General features: G+C 39.2%; 1 protein-coding gene across 1 annotated transcript in view; it reads right to left on the bottom strand.

The window, feature by feature from the left end:
• Positions 1-24150, bottom strand: part of LOC122809199 (alpha-tectorin-like) — a 1556410-nt gene that overhangs the window by 1388178 nt on the left and 144082 nt on the right. The window lies entirely within an intron of this gene.

The raw sequence follows: 24150 nt of genomic DNA, 5'->3' as shown, positions 1-24150 counted from the left end.
CTTGGATTCTGTGTAGTTTAATTTCTGTACGATTAACTCAAGGGGGGCATCCTGACACAATTGCACTAAGCTATTACTCACAAAACAGGTGTAGGCATTGCCATTACCATTTAGATGGCTCGGAGTCTGTTTAGTTTCCATACAGCATTCTCTGTGCAAATTTCTTTCTGCTTTCAGCACACAACATTCACTTTTCTTTAGCCACTTTCAAATTCCTATGCTGTCCAGACATTCCCATTCAGCTTGGATCTGAAAATCATCTTAAAATCAGTCAGTTCACTTGTTGACTGTTTCTTTATATGGAAGAGTAAATGAGGCACTCCACCTATCTCACTACCTATACCTGAAAACCTACTAATTATTTTTTGGTGGATAGCAAAATTATATGTAGTATAGTCTTACTGTGTCTAGGCAACTCATATCCTGTATCCCAGCTTGAAAGAATCATTTCCTCAGTTACAACCATTTGTTCCCTAAACACTTCTGACTAAGTTCTTTGTGGGGAACTATAAAAGTCTGTCAAATTATTTCATTCCAAAAGATGTGTTCCTGATTACTTATTTCTTTCCCATCACAACTCCAGAATATGGTATCTTATCTACCCAAGGAAAATTCTCTTAAATCTGCTTGTAGCATACACATATCTATGCCAACACTTCCATGCAAAATTCCTAAACCGTCTGGATTTTGGTGCATAACTGGGAGCTAAACAGATGTCTTGCCATTGTTCCACTGGAAATTCCTTTTACTTCATCTGATTAAGTTTTATAATCTAATATTTTATTTAGTAGCCTAACTATCACTTTTTAACATCAGCTTTTGTTGTAGACTCAAATAAAATTGTCTCACAGCTAATATTTTAGTTAGCACTCCCCTGTTCTTATCTCTTTGCTTATACTGTGTTGTTATCAATATCTGGGAGGGAAGGATGTCTCTAACCTGCAATGCAAACATTCTGCTCTATTATATTTTCCTCTTTTAATTCCTTCCAACGCCTTGGTTTCTTTGCTGTTTTCCTACAGTAAATTCCAGCCACCCCATACCCATTTTCTATATATATGCCTACTTGTAGTCACAGTCATCTCTATTGGTAAATCCCCCTTTCTCCATTATTGTGATTGATTAGTTCTTAAAATATGCTCTGCTATTTTATTGCTATAATATTCTGTATGGTTATTATCATTTTCCTTTAGGATGAGCACCCAAAACCTTATTCTCTCATTTTTCAAACTCCCCCTTATTTTATCATTATCCCTTTTCACTTTGATGTATAATATTCTGCTTGAGTTATGTATATTAGTCATAACTGTGTAGCTCTAAAGTATCCTTTCAAATCAGGTAATCCTAACTCACCTAGTTCTATGAGAAGAATCAGTTTGTCCCATGCAACTCTTAGTTTCTTTTCTTCTCAAATATTTCTTCAGTTTTTTTATTAATTATTGATATGACATTACTGAAAGCTTGATGTCCTGAACTGCTCAAAGAATTGTACAGGGAAAATTGTGTTGCAGTCTGAAGTATAAGCTCAACCATGTGCTCAAGTATATCAGTGAACAAAATTGTTGCGGCTGATTACTACAAGTTAAATGTAGAAGTAAAACCAATAAATTGTGGAGCCTGTAGTTTTTAATTACTTATGTAAGTAATGCTACTCAATGCTAGAAGTCTAAATCTCAAGATGCACTACCTCGAGGCACTCCTTAAAATGGAGAACATCGATATCTGTGCAGTGACTGAGACCTGGTTCAAGGCTCTAGAGAGCACCCCTGCATTACCAGGCTATAACTCATATCACACTTTTCGGCCATCTAACCTGGACCAGAACACCAAAGGCAGAGGTGTGTTCATATTCATTAAGGATATCCACACCTCCAGGCTAGTTGTGCACCATAATGCGTCCGAGGTTATCCAAGTGCAACTAACTCTGGGCAAAACTGCAATCCAAACTGTAGCTTGCTACAGATCCCCCACCACACCCCAGGATTCCCACTCCTCTTTTCTTGATATACTGGAAAATATTAGGGTTCAACCAAACACCTAATAATGGGCAATTTCAACTACCCCACCATTAACTGGGAAAACTACTCATGTACCAACTCCTTCACTCAATGCTTTCTGGAATTCATAAATTCCAGTGCCCTGGATCAATTTATGTATAGCCCCACCAGGGGAAACAATATCCTAGACCTAGTCATTACCAACATGACTGACTGGCATTCCACACCTGAAATCAACTCCTCATTGATCAGATCCAACCATAAGCTAATCATCCTAGATATCTGCATCACGCCCCCATACACCATTAAGGAAACCACTGTAAAACATTTGTCCAAAGCCAACTTCATGCTTCTTAAGACAGAAGTGGTGAACGTCATGACACCCATGCAGATGGACAATACAGTTAAGACTGCTGAATCCTACACAAATGCACTCTACAAGCACTTACACGAGTGCATGGATTGTGCTATCCCAAACAGAACCAAGACGCTATCCTCCGAAAAAAGGAAGCCAATCTGGTGGTCACCTGCCATAAACAAACTCTTCAACAGAAGGAAGAAACTGTTGCAAAGGAGAGTAAAATCCCATGAGTGGAGGAGCTGCCTGGTCAGCCTCAGTAAAAAGCTGAGATCCCTTATAAGATCCTCCAAAGCTAGCTACAAAAACAAAATTGCCACTGATTCTAGGGACAACCACAAAACATTCTATAGCTATGACAAGAGTCTCAGTGGCAACACCCAGATCTGCTCTGAGTTACAGCACAATGGCATAAAAATTACAGAACTGACTGATATTGCCAACATCCTGGCAGATAGGTTCAGTGCTAACTTTACCCCCCTCTCACCTCCTAAAGGGCCCATATCTATGCAGGAAGAATGCAGAGTCACTGTAATTACATCTTTGCAGGTAAAAGCTACACTCTCTAAAACCAAAAACACAGCATCCATGCGACCAGACAACATCACGGGCTGCGTTTTACATGAACTTCAGAACGAACTGGCTCCCCACCTAAGCACCATGTTCAATCATAGTCTCACATCTGGCTTTATGCCTACTGAATGACACACAGCAACAGTTATACAACTTCACAAAGAGGGAGCCACCACTGGACCTGGGAACTATCGCCCTTTAGCCTGATGAGTCTGGTCTGCAAGGCCATGGAATGTATCATCATGGAACTCATAAACAAAGACATTAGTAACCTCCAAACTCTGGACCCCACCCAGTTTGGGTTTGTGAAAGGCAGATCATGCCTTCTGAACCTGATTGACTTCTTTGAGGCAGTCTCCAAAGCCGTAGACGAGGGTAATGTGGTTCACACAGCCTATCTTCACCTTGCCAAGGCTTTCAACACCATCCACCTTTCTGGAATTATAGCTAAATTCACTAAACTAGGTATAAATCCCTATGTCACAAGATGGGTTGCCAATTGGCTGATTGACAGAACCCACACTGTAAAAGTTGCAGACTCCAAATCTGACTTCAAACCAGTGACAAGTGGAGTACCACAGGGTTTAGTCCTGGGACCTCTCCTGTTTGGTATCTACTTCTCTGAAGTACAGGCTAACACAGAAGGCCTCTGGCTAATGAAGTTTGCAGATGACTGCAAACTAGGAGCCATAGTCGAGTCCCCAAATGATGTGGACATCCTACAAAAGGGCCTCACTGAGACAGATGCCTGGTGTCAGAGACATGGTCTCAAGCTCAATGCCAAAAAGTGCATTGTCATCCCCTTTGGTAAAAACTCTGTACCCATAAACTACCACATAAACGGCAGTCTACTTAATGCCGAATGTGTAATAAGAGACCTTGTGACCCAGATGGACAGTAGTCTCTCCTTTGATAATCACATCACCACAGTAGACAGGAAATCCTTCTATGTGATACACCTCATCACAAAAGGGTTCTCATCCAGGAAAAAAGAGGTCATTGTTCCCCTCTATTCGGCACTCATTAGACCCATTATAGAGTACAACACTCCTTTTGGAATGTACCTCACAAGACATCTGCAGAAGCTGGAAAGGCCATAGAAGTACCTCACAAAGAGGATTACTGGCCTCAAATTGATGCCCTACACTGACCATCTCAAAAAACTCCAGCTTTACTCTGTAGCATATTGCCTACTCCGAGGAGATCTCTGCCTAACATATAAAGCTATATTAAACCCAGAACTGTTGGACATGCTACACCTAAAGAAATCCCAATCCCTCTGAGCTACACACTCTAGGGACCTAAATCTTGTCACCACAATAAACAGGACATGCTGGAGGGATAGATTCCTGTCCCAGAGACTTCCTATACTCTGGAACAATTCTAGAACAAGAAACCCATCTATGTCAAGCAAAGTTCCTCATTAGCGCTCTTCAAGAAAAATCTTGATGAGTGGATGGGAAATAGGAAATACACCCCAGGGATCACTTCTGTGGCTCTGCTCGACAGGGGCACACAAAATTAACTTTCTTGGGTGGCATAAGCCAGGGAACCTTGTTGGCTAGGCTTACTTAGGCCCTTGGGCCGATAGCCTAGTAACTACCTATGAACCTATGATCTTATGACTTGGGAAAAGCTGTTAGAAATTCCCATGTACAAGAAAGAGTAGTTAGTATATGCAAAGATATGGAAAAGTGTTGTGCTTAAAGAAATTAAAGCAGCAACTAAAGTAAGTTTTTTATGTGTGTGTGTGTGTATTTCAAGCAGCAATGTCTGTGTTCAGGAACACTGGTGGAAAATGTGCTGAAGAAACTCATAGCTGTGGCTTTCTGAGGAAATAATCAGACAATTTGGAAGTGTTTGTAATGGTATGGTACTTCTGAAACAGTCTAATAACAGTCAGTCATGCACAGATGTGATCTCAATAATACTTCTGCATGGTATCATCTTTCCTGTGACTATACAAGAGTAAGAATTATGTGACTGGTATAGTAATAAGGAAAGTCTACTGGTGAAAGTTGTGTTCCATTCAGGTGAGCTGTGTGTTAGAAATGAATACTTTAAGAAACTGTTGAAGATAATTCAAGATATGGTATGTAGCTATAGTAAAAAAAAAAAAAAAAATATATATATATATATATATATATATATATATATATATATATATAAACTGCTTAAGAGAACCAGCTATCAACTCTTTTTATGAATTTTCGTGTGTTTAAAGCAAGTGAAAAATCACCGTCAGTTACTAAATTGGTAAATACTTTGGGAAGAGAATTGTTTTGCTCTTTATATGCAGTTTGGAAGAGACTGTATTCAGCTGTGATCTCAGTATGCGTAGAGTAAGCTTGGTAGAAAATCAACGCTAAAGAAAGAAGTAAATCTACAGTGTGCAGAAAGCACATACAAATGGGTGATTTTATACAGCACTGAGTCTTGTTAGGTAGGATCAGACCTGTATCGCTTTCATGGGGCAGAGCAAAGGCATCACTACATCTATCTTTCTGCCATTGCCAGAAGTTCTAGTAATTATGTTTTTGGAGCTAATAGTATTAAACTTAATATGGTTTATGAAACCTGTATAAAAGTATATTAAAAAGCATTAAGTATAAAAAAAAATCTTCTTGAGTAGTAAATTATTAATGCTGAGGGTATAGATACAAAAGGAATAATAATTACCATATACTCTAGCAATAAAATGAGTCATTGGGCAGCTAAGTGGCTCTTTAGAAACACTGCTAGTGTCCAATAAGGGGTTTACAACATAAAAAGATTAGGTGGTGTGAAATTTCTCTGCAATAATGCAGGTAGCAGTCTGAGAAAATAAGTTGGTTAACCCCCCCCCCCCCAAGACTGAAATGGGAATATATACCTGTGCACTTCAAAAAATGAAATTATTTGCAAACATAAAGAAACTGGTTGTAAAACTACAAATTTTTCATACAGAACACAGAGAGGTAAAAGTGGTAATAAGCTAAACAAATTACATATTGAAAACAAAATTATTTTTATAGATAATAAATAGGTGTGGGTGTCTGCTGAGATGCAGCAACATAAGTGAAGATTGTAACATGGTTCAGTTAAATCTAATTACAATCAGTGCCTTCATGCAGCATGTTTTACACTGAGATATTTCTAATAGGCAAAAGCAAATGAATGTTTTTGCAGTCAGTCATTACAACTATGGAAAGTGAAACTACATTTGAAAATGATGACTAGCACGTAAGGTTCTTGGACAACCAGAATAAATAATGCTGAAGAGTAGAACTTGTTTTTAAAATTAGAGACTGTTATCACAAAAGTTGTGAAAACGGCAATAGATGCCTTTTCAGGAAAGCTAGATCCTCAACAAAGGGCTGATCAGCAACAAGAGGATGTTAAAGCAGACAAGAGCATAAAATGAGAGAGACAGTTAAACTGTTAAGGGAGCCAGGAGGTTCTGTCTATATGTAGATAGTGATTCAACTAAAAAATTGGAAGAGATGATTTCTGAAAATGAAAGTAAAGTGACATAGAGTTTAATTATATTGTTGACTGACTTTGCTGAACAAAAAAAATGTTAAAATAAAATAAACAGGGACATTGTTGAGTAGTCCAAGAGACTCCCTGAACTTACATCAGAAGCATTAACAAAAAAGGAGATGCGATGAAACTGAATGTGGTTTCACTTCAGAAAGAGAATAAATTATTAAAGAAAGCTATGGCAAGTAAGAACAGATTATAGAAATAGTATGAGCAGGTCCAGAAATGTCAAACTAAAACAAGAACAATGAAAAAAAAATTGTGAGTTATAAAAGATGGTGTATATATTGGAAAAAGACAAAATGGTCTGTTGCCTGAATTTCAAAGATTAGCAAGAAGTGAGTGGCAGACAAAGCTGACATTGTATACTTTTATATGGGGAAAAAGAACTGTGACAGGATTTACAAATAATGATTATCTGTGAGATCTGAATGTAAAAGCCTAGAATGTGCAAGCTCAAAATGAGATACTAAAGGCACAACTCTAAGAAACTGAGGATAAAGTTAAGAGCTATACACAAACACTTGCTGACAACAGTGAAGTGGCCACTACCGTAAAGCAGAGACAGGGCACTTTGGTCTGGCTGTTATGCCAAAATATATCTGAGACAACCCAGAGAAAAAAATTAGAGATGCTGTAGAAAACGTACAAACATACCACAGATGAATTACGAGCACTTTCCCAATACACACTGAAACTGTAAGAAAATGCAAAAGAGTGAAAACTTTTTTATTCTTATAAAAAAGAAAGTTGCATGGTCCTGTGATTAAATTAAACAGTAGACTATGTCAAAGGTGAGACCAAAATGAAGCCAAATGAATACATCAGACACTTAAGTGCTTTCACAGTACCACAACTAGCAGCTAAAATTGGTTTCAGGGGAACTTCATCATTAAGCTCCTTGCCACAGTCTGCCCTAATAATCCATTTGCTTTCTGATGTCACATTCCTATTCAGCAATCACTCCTTCACTCATTGGGACTAATAAGCTGTTTCATCAGAAATTTGAAAAAAAATGTAAAGGTCCATGAAGGGCGACATACTTCTCCAAGGCAATAGTGCAAATACTATTTCTGATATTATAGACATGTTCACTAAGCCTATCCTTAAGATGCCTATCACTTTTTCCAACATAAAATGAGTGGCACTCCGTAAAATAAGCCAAATTAAAGTTTAGGATAACAGAAAAGCCTCTTAAGGTTCTTTTTATTCTTATATGTGAAACCAGGCATATCGCCCACTTTTATTTATTTATTTATTTATTTGTTATTTGTTTACCAGGGTGGTCTGTCTGGGTTTACAGAACCCATTTTCAGCAGAGGCCCAGGGGAGAAAAGCTCCACATACAGTACAATACAAATACAGTATAATCCAATTCAATAAAGATTACATTAGAAATACTATACAAAAAAATAAATAAATAAGTTGAAAGAACAATCAAGAATCATAGATGATAATATTCACTCTCATCATACATGATGTAGAAATAGCAGCCAGAAAGTTAGTGATGCAGACATATAGTGAGAAAGAGTTAAGAAAAATAGAAGCAATAAAGCCTGAGCAGCAGCTAAAAGATATGGTATAGAAGTAGAGAAGGACTTGCAGTCTGTGAGGGATTGAAATGGGAGAGAAGAGGAAGACCTGACCATTAGGCAGGCTTTATGCAGTGGCAGAGCCATGTATATTTGAGATGATTTTTTAAAGAGGCTTTGAAATGGGTTAGGCCAGGAATAAACCTGGTAGCTAGAGGTAGTGAATTCCAATGTATAGAGACAGAGTATGACTACAGAGAGTGACCAGGTTTTTCTTGTGGGTTTTGAGATAGCTAAGAGATTTTTGTCTTCTAATCGTAGGGATCGATTTGGTGTGTAAGGTGTGACTACATTGGCTAGTGCAGGGCAGGCAGTAGGCTTGAAAATAAGGTTGTGGAAGGTGGATAGCTGAATAAAGGCAAGTTGGTTGGGTAGCTCAAGCCAGTTTAATTCTAGGAGTGGTTTACAGTGGTGTGTGCGATATTTAGAGTCTGTGGCAAACTTTGCAACTTTGTTGTAGCACTGTTCCAACTTGTTTAGGGTAGAATTTTGTAAGTTAGGTAAGACAGGGGCACCATAAAGAAGCGCAGGAAGTAAAAATGTTTCTGCAAGGGTAATTTTGGTTGCTGCAGTAAAAAAAAATGTTTGTTTCTATATAAGAGTCCCAGTTTTTGATGAGTTTTCTTTATATTTTGCTGTATATGGGGGTCAAATGAAAGATTATTGTCAATGATAACACCTAGATATTTGGTTTCCTGCTCTATTTCTATGGCAGTGTTTTCAGATGCAAGGATGTTGAAATGATCAGTGACAAGGGAAGTATTTTTGGGATGAAAGAGTACCAGTTTTGTCTTCTTTGGATCAAGAAAGAGTTGGGCATTTCATAGCCAGGATTCAACTGGTGTAAAGGACTGTTGAATTTTTGACAGTAGTTCTGGTAGCGATTGAGCAGTGCAGATTATGGTGGAATCATCAGTGTATTGAATGAGTGTCCCAGGGTGAGAGGCAGTGTGAAGGTTGTTTGTGAACATGTTGAAGAGTAGGGGTCCTAGGATGGAGCTTTGATGGACTTCAGTAGGGTTGTGGAGAAAGGGTGAGAGTTTGTTGGACCATTTCACTGTTTGTTTATGATCCTTGAGGTAGCTCTGAAACCATTTTACTGTGTTATGTGAGAAGCCTAAGTTAGACAGTGTGTTCAAAAGTAAGGGGTGAGACACTGTGTCAAAGGCCTTGGAAAGATCAAGGAATACTGAGGCTGTATAGCATCCTGCATCTCTCGCCTTGTTCACGGTGGCTGTAAAAGATAATAGGGCTGTAGCTGTGCTGTGGCTAAGTCAGAACCCATGTTGGGTTTTGGTTAAAAGATTGTTTTGCAATAGACATTGCATTACCTGATGATGGATACCTCTCTCGAGAATTTTGGATATGGGTAACAAGATGGATATAGGATGGAAATTGGATGGATCAAAAGAGTTGCCTCCTTTGTGGATGGGGGTGATGTGAGATTGTTTCCATATGGTAGGTACTTCTGATTCAGATAAAGATCTATTTATAAGGATACTGATTGTATAGGTGACTGAGTTAGCAGCCAGTTTGAGGTAGTATGGGGGGAGATTGTCAGCTAAAGTCGAGCAGGGTTTTAGACTTTCTAGCAGTTTCTTAATGGTGTCAGTGGGTATGGGCTGAAATGAGAATGGGGTCTGTATGACATTTTGTTGAGTGGGAGGGTTAGTAATGACAGGGTTAGAAGTAGTTGATGGCCTGGGGTCGGTGTCTGAATAGGTTGAAAGGTGGGGGGGTCCAAGATTAGGGGTGTTAGCAGGTCTGAAATTGATTTTATGAAGAGCTTGTTAAAGTTTTCGGCTATTTGTGATGGAGGGGTATCAGGTGATAAGGTTTGCTCTCCATTTCTTCCAGGGTTAAGTAGGGAAGATATGGAGTGCCAACATTTACTGGGGTTGATTTTATGCTGGAATTGAAGCTGGGAATAATATGACTTCTTATCTCTGTTGATTAGTTTTGTCACTTTGTTACGTAGTGTTTTGAAATTAACATGATTTTGTTCATTGTTGTTTTGTTTCCAGGATGACCAGGCTGCGTCCCTTTGCTTCACCAGGTGTTTACATGGTGCGGAGTTCTTTTTGATTCTTTTCAAACTAATGGGAGCTGGTGTACTAAGTATGTGAAGGAAGGTGTTATTAAAGTGTAGCACAGCAGCATTAAGGGGTAGTTGTTTAAGGAGTGTCCAGTCTATTTCCTGTCGGAGATTGTTGAATTTATGCTGACAAAGATTAATTGAGTTCCTAAGAGATTTTATAGTGTGTACTCTTAGTTGTTGGAAGTTTGTTCTAAGAGAATAAGCTGGCAGATGATTGCTTAGGGAGCTAGGCAGTGTACCAGAAGAGAGGTAATTAGCAGGGTGGGAATACTAGAATCCAGTCTAAAGTGGATTGGCAGGTAAGATCTTTGCTGTATTTTGTTGGAGCATTGATAAGCTGAAAAAAAAAACATACAGATTTATACTGTTTGTGGGGGAGTTGGAATTGGAGTTGTGAGTTCTCCCAGATATTGTTATCCATAGTTAATATATGCCAGTATTTCCTAGAAATCTGTTATTTATTTAACATTACTTGAATAAACAAGTGCATATAAAGCTTAAGAGGTTTTATGTTATCCTAAACTTGACATGCCTCCACACATACCTAACAGGGACTCTGGTTTGATACCCTGTGGAAAGTGTAATTATTGTGATTTACTTGAGCTATCTGGGATATCTGTACATCCTGATACTGGGAAAGAATTTAAGTTTAATGTTTGAGCCAGTTGTGATACTTGTCATCTAGTCTAGTTGGCTTATTGTACGGAGTGTCACTCATTTTATGTTGGAAAAACTGATAATCACCTTAAGGATAGGCTAAGGGAACATGTCTATACTATCAGAAATAATATTTGCACTAATGCCTTGGCCAAGCATGTTGCCCTTCATGGACATTCACATTTTTTTAAATTTATGGTGAAACAGCTTATTAGTCCCAGTGAGTGAAGGGGTGATTTGGTGAATAGGACTGAGACATCAGAAAGTAAATGGATTATGAGGCTAATGGCACACTGTGGCAAGGGGCTTGATAAAAGTTCCCCTGAAACCAATGTTAGCTGCTAGGAGTTTGAAGTAAATTATCTATGTGTATAACAGTGTACATTTTTATTTCCCTATATGTTTTTTTCATTTATTTTTACTGGTTACTTGTTTTTAAATGATTCCTTATAGATAGCTTATGTTGACTATTTCTTTAAAAGCTACCCATTTGTTTGTGATGTAATGCTGATGTTTTAATGACTGCGAAGTCTTTATTAGACCATGCCTTTTAATTGTACCTATATAAATGTTGGTTTTATTGTGTTTTATAGTCTGAAGAAGTAGTGCTGTGGTATTGTGAACGCACTTACTACAATAAAGTGTCTGTTGGTCTATTCACTTGTCTTTGTTTTGGTCTCACCTTCGACATATTCTACTATATGGCCTTGCTCTTCTTGGTGTGACCATTCTTCTGAGCTATTGGATGTTTTAGTATACATCTGTGATTAAATTGACCATTGAGTGCAAAAATTTGATGACGAGAATTGGCTACAACATAAATCATTGAAGGAGCCAAACAGTATTTTAAAACAATTTTAAATACCACTTTTTATCATGTTCAGTTAATACAGTAAAGACACAGTGCTGTAACAGGCCCTCAGAAGGATAGCCCGTTCAAGGTGTCTAAACTGAAGTGCTCACAACCTAAGTCTGATACAAGGTCTTCTCAGAGAGAGGTAAAAGTATTAAAGTGCAAACATATAAACAGTAAAAAGAACAGGAGCAGTAGGGATGGCTATTCCGCTATGCAACAAGAAGTAATAAGCCTTTCTGTAAAAGAAACTCTGATGTGGTTCTTGAAACAAAATGAAAAAAGTACAGAATGACATGATAGTATGGAAATACTATTCTGTCCAAGAACGTCTACAGCAGAACTAATGATACAGCAGCTGTAAAAGCTTTAGGTGGCAATGGGAGCAATGCCACATTAAATTCCGAAAACAGATGTTCAGAAAATTAATTGTAAGTGGACAAGGGGTAAAATAAAATATTTCTGAGCTTTACCAGAAAGGCTCATCCAGACTCTGCTACACTTTGCTGTGAAGGAAAGGTTAGTTTGCTTTTATTTTTTTGTATTTTGTATATTTTAAATACTGTAGTTTGTTTTCTTTACCTTGTGTTTTACCTGCATTCTGCTTTAACAGCATATTAAAACTTCAAGTTTCTGAGTCAGGCAGAATTTTTTTCCCCGCCCTCCCAGCCAGTCATAGTTGTCTTGTTAAATACCACTGTCTTTCTAGTTGCCTGCCTCTTATGTTAATCTGACCATATATCTCATTTCCTCTCTACTTACAGTGGCTTGTGTGAGTAATCACTAAATCAAAAACCTCTCCCCTTCAACTATTTAAATTTATTGGTCATCCTACTGTATTCCATAGTACCAGAATACAAAAGTGACCACCCCTTTCAACCCATCTTGCTGATTTAAAAATAGTAACTCTCCACTATACCTTAACTTTTTAAACAGGTAAAACTTAAGTTACCTACTTTCATGTCTACCTTCTCTAGTGCACACTGCAGTGTGCATTTTTTTTCATCTTACTTTTAAACATCCCTTTGACTAGCACTTTCTCTAATACCTGCTGGAAAGCACTAGGAAGACTTAAACTGATACAAGCACTCAACTCTCCTTGTTAATAAGGAGAAATTAATAGTAGGCACTAAACAGCATATAATTGCAAAATACCTTGCTAATGTAAGGGAAAGCAGCGCCTGTACTTTACAAAAAAAAAAAAAAAAAGGCATCAAACCAGGCATGTCCAAGGGTCAGATTCCGGTGATTTCTCCTGTCCACCTGGTGAATCTAGGAATACTGGGGCAATGCAGCAATTGCCTCATGTACACAGACAACCCTCTCCTCCTACCACCCAACACTACAACCTGTGAGAGATGCACTTACATAGCCAAAATGGAAGCAAAGCTCTCTCCACCCAAGATTGTGCTAGACAGTCAAGAGGAGAAGGTTAACACCCACACTACACCTCAAGCAACACATAGCCCTTCTAAACCCACACCACCTACACCCACATATAGCAACACTAAATCCACATATGCAGAGGCCCTTAACTGTAACCTGCCCAAGCAACAAGGACCTCTGAAGCTGAAACGCAAACAAACACCAATCACAACCAAAGTGTCACATAGTTCAAAACACCTGTGTGCCACCCAGCAACAGCCCCTAAGGCAAGACAATGTACCTAACACTTTAGTCATAGGTGACTCTATAGTCCAGCACACTGATGTCCCTCTCACCAGGTTGAACAAGGAGAAAATTACAGTCAGCTGCCTGTCAGGTGCCAGGATCCGCCACATAACGCATGCACTCAAGTCACTCCACAACAAGTACAAATATGACTCTGTCATTGTCCATGTTGGAGTGAATGACTTGAGACGTACCTCCCTGGACTACATGAAAAGAGACATGGAAGAGCTCTCGGATCATGTGGCCCAGGCACATATGACACTAGCCCTGAGTAGCATCCTGCCTTCGCCCAGAATGATACCACAATATAAGGACAAAATGACTGACTTCAACAATTGGCTAAGCTTCTGGTGTCATTCAAAGGGGATCCAGTATCTGTCTGCCTGGGACGACATGATTGACAGACCACGATGCTTTGCCAGAGATGGTCTGCGCCTGCCGCCTCTGGGATTCAGGTTACTGGCTAAGGCTCTTGCCACCCCTATAGTGCCTTTTTTAAGCAAAGTTCAAAGAACAAAACCACCACCGTAACAGGTACAAGCATGCAAAATCTGAAGGTAATGCTACTCAATGCTAGAAGTCTAAACCTCAAAATGCACTCTCTCGAGGCACTCCTAAAAATGGAGAACATCGATATCTGTGCAGTAACTGAGACCTGGTTCAAGGCTCCAGAGAGCACCCCTGCAATATCAGGCTACAACTCTTACCATACTATTCGGCCACCAAAGCAGGACCGAAACACTAAAGGTGGAGGAGTGTCAATATTCACCAAGGATATTCACACCACCAGGCTAGTTGCCCAACACAATGCGTCTGAAATTCTCCAGGTGCAACTAACACTAGGTAAGACTGCAATCCAAATTGTAGCTTGCTACAGATCCCCCACCATACCCCAAGATTCTCATTACACCTTTCTAAACATACTGGAAAATATTAAGATAGAACCAAACACCCTAATACTGGGTGATTTTAACTACCCTGCCATAAACTGGGAAAGCTACTCATGTACCAACACCTTTGCCCAGCGGTTCTTGGAATTCATAAATTCCAATGCCCTGGATCAACTAATCCATAGTCCCACCAGGGGCTCCAATATCCTAGACCTGGTCATTACCAACATGGGAAATCGATGCTCCACACCTGTGGTCACCCCCTCATTAGTCACGTCTGACCATAAGCTAATCACCCTTAACATTCACATCCCACCCCCACCCCCCAGTAAGGAAATCTCCATAAAAAACTTATCCAAAGCCAACTTCATGCTACTCAAGTCAGAAGTGACAAACTTCATGACACCCATGCAGATGGGAGCTGAAAGTTCAACTGCTGAATCCTACACTAAGGCACTGTACGAGCACATCCACTCATGCATAAATCGTGCCATCCCATATAGAACCAAGATGCTCTCATCCAAAAAAAAGAAGCCAGTCTGGTGGTCCCCTGCCATAAACAAACTTTACAACAAAAGGAAGAAACTGTTGCAGAAAAGAGGAAAATCCCAGGATGCAAAAAACTTCCTTACCAGCCTCAGTAAGAAACTGAGATCCCTCATAAAATCCTCCAAAGCTAGTTATGAAAATAAAATTGCCAAAGATTACAAAGACAACAACAAAGCATTCTATAACTATGTCAAGAATCTAAATGGCAATGCTCAGATCTGCTCTGAGCTAAAACAGAATGGCATTAAATATATTGATCCCAAGGATATTGCCAATATCCTGGCAGATCGATTCAGTGCCAACTTCACCCCCCCTCTCACCCCCTAAATGGCCCATCTCAATACCGGAAGATTGCCAAATTCCAGTAATAACGGCCACACCGGTAAAAAACGCACTCTCCAAAGCTAAGAATACAGCATCCATGGGACCAGATGACATCCCGGGCTGTGTACTATATGAAATACAATATGAACTGGAACCACACCTAAGTGTCATGTTTAATTATAGCCTCTCCTCAGGTTTCGTGCCCACTGAGTGGCGCACAGCTACAGTTATCCCACTCCACAAGGGGGGATCCACCTTGGATCCAGGAAACTACCGTGCCATCAGTCTGACAAGCCTTATCTGCAAGGCCATGGAGTGTATTATCATGGAACTTATAAACAAAGACATTGGCAACCTTCAAACACTGGACCCCACCCAGTTTGGGTTCGTGAAGGGCCGATCCTGTCTCCTGAACTTGATTGACTTCTTCGAATCAGTCTCCAGAGCCATGGACAAGGGTAAGGTGGTCCACACAGCCTATCTAGACCTTGCCAAGGCCTTTGACACCATCCCCCACTCTGGAATCATAGATAAACTTACTAAGCTGGGCATTAATCCCTATGTCACCCAATGGGTTGCTAACTGGCTTACTGATAGAACCCACACTGTAAAAGTAGCCGACTCCAAATCCAGCTCCAGACAAGTGACAAGTGGAATACCTCAGGGTTCAGTCCTGGGACCGCTCTTGTTTGGCATCTACTTCTCTGAAGTACAGGCCAACACTAAGGGACTCTGGATAACAAAGTTTGCAGATGACTGCAAACTGGGAGCCATTACTGAATCCCCAAATGATGTGGATACTCTACAAAAGGGCCTTACAGAAACAGATGCTTGATGCCAGAGCCATGGACTCAAGCTCAATGCCAAGAAATGTATAGTTATCCCTTTTGGGAAAAAACATGTATCCGTGAATTACCATATAGGTGGCAGTACACTAAACACCGAAAGTTTGATAAGAGACTTAGGGACACAGGTGGACAGTGGTCTCACCTTCGATAACCACATCGCCACAACAGTCAGGAAATCCTTCTATGTGGCACACCTCATCACTAAGGGCTTTTCTTCCAGAAAAAAGGAGGTCATTGTCCCACTGTACTCATCCCTCATTAGACCCATTATAGAATACAATGCCTCGTTTGGTATGTACCTCTCAAGACATCTGCAACAACTGGAAAGGCCACAGAAATACCTCACTAAAAGAATCACAGGCCTAAAGCAGATGCCCTACGCTGACCGCCTTAAAAAACTCTAGCTATACTCTGTCGCATATCGTCTACTCAGAGGCGATCTTTGCTTAACATACAAGGCCATGTCAAACCCAGAGCTGTTGGATATGCTACACTTAAAGAAATCCCAATCCCTCAGAGCCACACGCTCCAGGGATCTAAACCTTGTCATCACAATAAACAAAACATGCTGGAGGGATGGGTTCCTGACCCAGAGACTCCCCAGACTCTGGAATAGATTGCCCATACATGTCAAGCAGAGTGCCTCTTTGGTCCTCTTCAAAAGGAACCTTGATGATTGGATGGGAGAAAGGAAATTCACCCCGGGGATCACGTCAGTCGCCCTGCTAGACAGGGGTCCAGGGAAGTAAATAGTGTGGGAAGAAATAGCCAGGGAATTGTTATGGCTAGGCTTGTATAGGCCCTAGGGCTGATAGCCTACTACCAACCTATGAACCTATAAAAGTCAGATGAAAGAGTATCTCGCAGCCAGAACATAAAACCTTTAAAGTTTGCTATTACATTAGCTACTGGCATAAACTGTAAATAATGGCACTTGCAAAGAGAAGGTAAGTGTACTGAAGCAATGGCAAAAACAATATTTTTGACTCAGTAAAAGTGATGCTAGGGGATCACACAAACCTACAGTATCAGATGGCAGCAATGTAAATAAAAGATCCTCATCGGCAAATGGAAGAAATACATCAGTAAATGAGACAAATACATCAGCAAATAAAAGAAATGCATCCATAATAGAAATGCATCCATAAGTGAAATCAAGAAATTCACAAGAGTGTTGTGGAAAAACTACAAAAGAAAAATTATAACATGAAACAAATGGCAGAATTAAAGGCCCAGTGTGACACATACACATACAGAAAGCCAAGCTGCAAGCATGCAGTTGATAGATTTGTAGATAAAAGGCTATGGCACTAACAGGACTTTATATATAATCAGAAGATATTTAGAAGCTATACTTGCTCCCAAGTTGGTAATTTTGCTGAGAACTTCCTCAGGTCGAATTGTCTTACTCATAAAAATGTCTGGAAGGAAGACATCCCTATGCCATTAGAATCCTGTACCTACTGTGTTAGGTTGCCAGTTTTGTATCTCTAAATTCTAGCAGGGGTGCTTATATGATATATTATGTAACAGAACAAGCCCCCTTGCAACACTCACATGTGGAAGTGTGTCTCCCATATCACTGCTAACTTGGATATACCATCTCCAAGATTTCACAGTATGCTGTGTCCAGTACTCAGTAATCTCACACACATATCACAGTTCTATTCATTATTTTTAAAACTGTATATGAGTCAATCATCATAATTCATCTAAAATGCATTTCAAAAGAGTGCACTTCAACCAAACATGGATGACTTTGACGTCTTTTCCAACCTTGCTAATGCCTGCTAATGCTAACCCTAACCCTTCCCTGTCCCAACCCTAATCCTAACCTTGCAAATTATCTTAATAAAAAAATCTCTCCCTAATGGAAACACTAATTAAGACACTTGGACACAGAACACACAAATATATATACCCAATACAGTAAAACTAACACCAACACTAACCCCAGCCTTAAACCTAAATGTCCTACACTTACCCGTATATACACACACATGCACACACACAGACACACACACACACACACACACACACACACACACACACACACACACACACACACACACACACACACACACACACACACACACACACACACACACACACACACACACACACACACACTTGCTCTGATGTCCAAGCACATGCCTAAAACTATACTTTTACCTAATCCAACCTTAACCCTAACCCCCACATATGCACAAACACATATTTGGTTACTGTACACACACCCAGTTATTCTTCAGTTAGCATTCAGATTGCCACATATTTAATATAGTGAACATTATGCAAAGCAATCTGCCATTAAAGTTGTCAAGCAAATGAACATTCAACAGTTTTAACTGCTATGATAGATAGATAGATAGATAGATAGATAGATAGATAGATAGATAGATATGGGAGCAGGTATGATCAAATCTCTCTAATGTCAACATCTGTTTTGTCAACAAAATTTGAGTGACAGGAAAGATGATCAACGGGTGTGTAAAACTGACAGTCCCTGATGTTAGCGAATAGGTTCCCCAGGGATTGTGCGATCTTGGAGTTAGTATAAATAATTAGCGGGGGGGGGCTGAGTTGGGGGACACAGCGTGGCTTACATTTTCTTTTCAGTTTGCATACTGTGATCTGTTGACACTTGACCTGTTGACATTTGTGAATTTCAATTAAGTTAAGTAGTTCTACATGTCTGTGTGTGTGAGTATATATATATATATATTTAGAGAGATGTAGGCGGCCTCTCTAGAGGCAATAAGAACAGCACTAAAGAAAATGAAGTCAGGGAAGGCAGCAGGCTCAGATGAGGTCACAGCAGATATGAAGAAAATGCTGGGTGAGTTAGGGGAGAAATGGCTCCTGAAGGTACTCATAGCAGCATGGAGAGAAAGGCATATCCCAAATGTCTGGAGAATAAGCATACTCATGCCAATGTACAAGAACAAAGGGTCATCCACAATTGTGAGCAGTACAGAAGTATCAAACTCTTTTCACATTGCATAAAAGTTCTGGAGAGGGTGATCGATAAACAGATATGCAGAGTAGTAGAAAGTAAGATTGGAGATGAGCATTTCAAACTCAGGTCAGGATACAGTACAACTGACCCGATGTTTGCAGTTAGACTGACAGTTGAGAAGAAGCTAAATATGAGGACAGAGTCCAAATGGGCATTCCTAGACTTGGAGAAAGCATATGAGAAAGTCTCAAGAAAGCTGATTTGGGCAATACTGCAGTGGTTTAACATCCCAGAAACATCGGTAGAATTAGTGCAGACTACGTACAGTGCTTGGTCTCACTAAGGGGTTCCCAGTGGGAGCGGGTGTACTTCAGGGTTCATCTCTGAGCTTACTGCTGCTCATACTGGTGATGGACTACATTAGCATACAAGTCATAGGAAACAGATCAACAAAGTTGCTGTACACAAATGATGTGGCATTACAGACAGAATCTAAGCAAGAATGTAAGCAAAGGTTAGGGGAATGGAATGCAAAACTGAAGGCACATGGGATGAAAATAAGTACAGATAAGACAGGAGTAATGGTAGAAAGTTGGGGAAATCAGAAGCTGAGAATTAAGATAGAAGAGAAGATAGTTCAGGTTAATAGCTTTAAGTATCTGGGAGGTATGGTTGAGGAGAAGGAGAGTATGATTGAGGAGCTCAGTGCTAGAATCAGAGAGGCTCCAGCCAACTGGCATAGAATGTCAGGTGTAGTGTATGGCAGAATAATGCCAAAGAAGATGAACAGTAAGGTGAACAAAACAGTGATGTGACCAATACTACTGTATGCTACAGAAACCTGGGCAGTAAAGGCAAAACAGGCGAGGAGGCTAGAGGTGATGGAAATGAAGTGCCTGAGATGGATGGTAGGATGTAATCTGAGGGACAGATGAAGAAATGAGGACATAAGGGCAGAAACTAAAGTAGCTCCAGTTGCAGAAAAGATCAAATAGACCAGATTATGGAGGCACAGGCACATGTACAGAAAAGCAGAAAAACAACCTGGCAAAGAAGACTTCGGACAGACAGGAAGAAGGTAACAGGAAATGAGGGCATCCAGCAAAGCAGTGGATAGATTGTGTGAGAGGAGATCTGCAACAGTCAGACATGAGTGTCAGAGAAGGCAGGAGTATAGAACTGAATCGAGAGAAATGGCAACAGTTAACATGACACCCCATGATGATGATCTAGATATATATATATATATATATATATATATATATATATCTGTGTGTGTATGTGAGTGTGTGTGTATATATGTGTGTGAGAGAACATATAAGACAAACGTAAACTTTGTAATATTTTTGAACAAGAATTCTTACTGTGGTACTATTGTCTTGCATTTTACTGTGACTACATCAGTGCTTTGTTGAAGTAAATTGCAGTTAAGCAAAGAAATTTATCAAACTTGAGTAGCTGTAAGCTATGTGACTAACCTTTTAGGGATTGATTTCATTTGCTGTTGAAAAGAAAATAATTTGATAGGTAGCACATAACTGCAAATACACCTAACTGCCAACATAGGATCATAGGGTCATAGTAGGTTACTAGGCTAATGGCCCTGGGGCCCTAACAATCCTAGCCAAGAGTTTATTCCCCAAAAGAAACCTCGGTCAGCACCTGTTACCCATGTCAATGAGGGACACAGGCGGAACCCTTAGAACAAATTTGTGGTTTCCCATCCACTCATCAAGGTTGCTCTTGAAGAGGGTCAGCGAGGTGCTCTGTTTGACATGTGTGGGAAGTCTATTCCAGAGACGGGGCAGCCTCTGGGAGACAAACTTTTCTCCAGCAGGTTTTGTTAATGTCACATATTAGGTTCAGGCCTTTTGAATGGGTAGTGCATGAGGAGTTAGACTTAAGAATATGGAGCATTTCTAGTAGGGCAGGGTCTGAAATTGCCTTGTAGGTAAGACACAGATCACCCCTGAGCAATCTGTATAATACCAAGTAGAGTGATGGTGATTTACGCCTGTCCACATAGGACAGGTGTTGGTGGCCATGGGTTCTCTTTGTAAGGTATTTCAGTGGCCTTTCTAGTTGGTGCAGATGTTTGGAAAGGTACATCCAAAATGGGGTGTTAAACTCAACTATTGGTCTAATGAGGGTGGAGTATAGAGAGGTAATAACCTCCTTTTTTTCTGGATGCAATCCCTTTACTTATGAGATGAACCAAGTAAAAGGCTTTTCTGACCACTGCTTCTACATGATGGTCAAATGTGAGGTTGTTAACCTGAGTGCCCAGGTCTCTCACCACAGGTTGTGTGCTTAGGGGGTTGTCATTGATGTGGTAATAGGTAGGGATCATGTTTTTGCCGAATGGTATGATGATACATTTTTTGCATTCAGCTTGAGGCCATGACTTTGGCACCAGTCATTATTTGCTGTGAGACCCTTTAGAAGTATTTTTGTACTTAACAGTTTTTCTACTCTTCTATGGATTCAAACATCAGAAGAGTGCAGAACTAGTAAGTATCAAATATGATCATTTGGTTAGTCACAGGTATTTTGCCTTTGACATGATAGTACAGTAGCTGAATCTGTAAAAAGTGAAAATATGAGTTGGAGTAAATATGTGACACGAATGAAAAAAGAAAAAGAATAACAGTTAAAAATACATTAAAATGTGTCTAAAATTATTGCCTTGGTTAATCATACTAAAACAATGTGTCATTCTTCAATTTAAAGCTTCAAGAACAAGGTCTGCTAAACAAATACTTTTTCAAGGTATGTGTAGATTTGAAAGCTAAATTGCAATTCTGCATTTACCTTAATTACATGGATTTATAAGCTGGTACTTGGTTGAATATCTAATTTTAATAGAAAATGCTTAGCACCTGGTTTCTAATAGATAACTAGAATAAAAGAAAAAGCTGTTCAGAATGTTCATTAATAAAGGGTGATCTGACTCGCATTAAATGAGTATCCAAAATCATTTTACATTCATGGTTCACATGAGCTGCATCGTACTGACATTGCAATGTAAAAAATACGTGTGTTGAGTCAACTGTTTCTGGTGTTGTTTAAGCAAATTTTTCATGGGATGTGAATGTTTAGATGAGCTGTAGGTATCTTTTTGGTTTAATTTTCTGGTGTATTAGGAGGTATTAAGTTGGAAAAAAATACTTGTTTGGTCGTCTACAGCACTTAAAGTAAAAAAGGTAATTATTACCATGGGTAAGGTAAGCTGTCTTACAGAGAAACATCACTATCCACAAACCAACTCCTCATTACTCTTCATTTAAAGATTAATTCCATCACAATGATCAGCAAACCATAACACAGGAAATATTAATCCCTTTCTCCGTGCATGTACGTATAAATTGTTACCTACTTGATTTCAGAAATGTGTAATTGTCAGCAATGACACAAAATATGGACTAAACCAAATAAAACGTAATTCAGTGATATTAAACATTGCACAGGCCCAGTACATGAAGCTGTAAAAAACAGATTAATGCAATGCTGTCACTTGCAAAAACACATAAATTATATATGAATCATACACACATAAACATATGACAAGGGCATTGTTTACATTTGTGGCAAATTATAACAGGGCAATTTGGTGGGTACCCGGATTCATGGTTATAGAGCCACCCATGCCTAGCCACCCGGAAAAATACTCTGTGTAAACTCACAAAAGCTTTATTTGAAGGAATTTGATGCACTGTTCGTTAACTCATTATAGTGAGCTTGTGTTGCAGTCATTGACTTTATATGCAGCTTTTAATGTCTAAGAAAAAAAAGATGTTATATGCCCCTTGTATTATTTCACTGTTGCTAACTATATTACCATATGCTCAGTATCCCATTGTGATGTTGTAATATGAAAAACATGCCTGTTGATTCAGCTGCTTGTGCTGTTGTTTAAACAAATTTTTCATGGGATTTGAATGTTTAGATGAGCTGTAGTTATCTTTTTGGTTGGATTTTCTGGTGTAGTTGGAGGTAGTAAGTTGGAAAAACAGATACTTGTTTGGTTGTCTACAGCACTTAACGTAATAAAAGGTCATGTAATCATGAAAAAAGTGATGGTTGTCATTCCAAGGTACAAGTTCTACATTCTAACTAAAATATCATCACTAAGCCTTCTCTAAATTTCACAGATTTTGCAGAATATACTTGATTTTACCTCATATGTTTATCTGTCCTCACAAAATTATTGATTTTTTTCTGGCAAATCATTAAAGATTATAGTCAGTCAGCAAAGTCATGCGTTATTGTTTTGTGATTCTTGTGATTTTAAAATGCATGTTAATTTATATTAACTTTTTAAGTGAATTAAAGTAATATCTAAAAATGTCACAGATTTTGGGACTTTGTCCCCCTATTATTGTTGGCTTTGTCCAGAATTCTTGGAGAAGTTAAGAGGTATGTTGTTAAGAAAAGTAGCAATAATAGTTGGACCGGACTGTGTTTAGGATATATGTCTTGACCTGCTTGCACCCTATCATTGTTTTTCTTCTGACTGTTTATTTGCTTTGTACATTTAACTTAAATAATTTTCACAGCATGCTTTTCACACACACACACACACACACACACACACACACACACACACACACACACACACACACACACACATATACATATGACATGATTGTTTCATCATATATTGAACACTGAAATAAGTGCATTCAAAAAGAGATCAAAAAAGATTTTAGATCAAATCTTAAAATATCAAGAAAGAAAAAAAATGTTTTTTTAAAGGGAGGCCCAAACTCCCTGCTACCTTTTTATACCAACTGCGAGACTGCACAACAGCAGGGTAAGTACAACCTCATAAATCCACACTGCTGTGATCTCACATGCAAACATGCACACACACATGTATATAGGTTCATAACTGCCCTAGCGAGCCATTTTAAACCTAGCCAATTATCCCTTGTGAGACTCAAACGCTGCACCTTGCGTTTGCAAGACAAACACCTTAACCATTAGGCTACCCTCTCAACCCTTAGGTCACCTTCCCAACCCAGTATGTATATATATATATATATACGTGCCATTTTCAAAAGTGATATATTATCCAAATAATAAGTTGATGGTGTTCTAACTGAATATTCTGTCAGAATTAGTATAGGTTGTAAATGTGTTCTTTCGTGAACAAACATTTGAGCACCTCCATGGACTCATGGATTTGTGTAAGTGCCTCCATTTTCAACTAAATTGCTTTAAAGGTAATATAGCTTTAGTTAACTGCAGCTGCATATC

This window comes from Protopterus annectens, chromosome 8.part0, assembly GCF_019279795.1.
Source record: "Protopterus annectens isolate FY-2018-M chromosome 8.part0, PAN1.0, whole genome shotgun sequence".
NCBI classification, from domain to species: domain Eukaryota; kingdom Metazoa; phylum Chordata; order Ceratodontiformes; family Protopteridae; genus Protopterus; species Protopterus annectens.
This window is presented reverse-complemented; position numbering and strand designations above follow the sequence as displayed.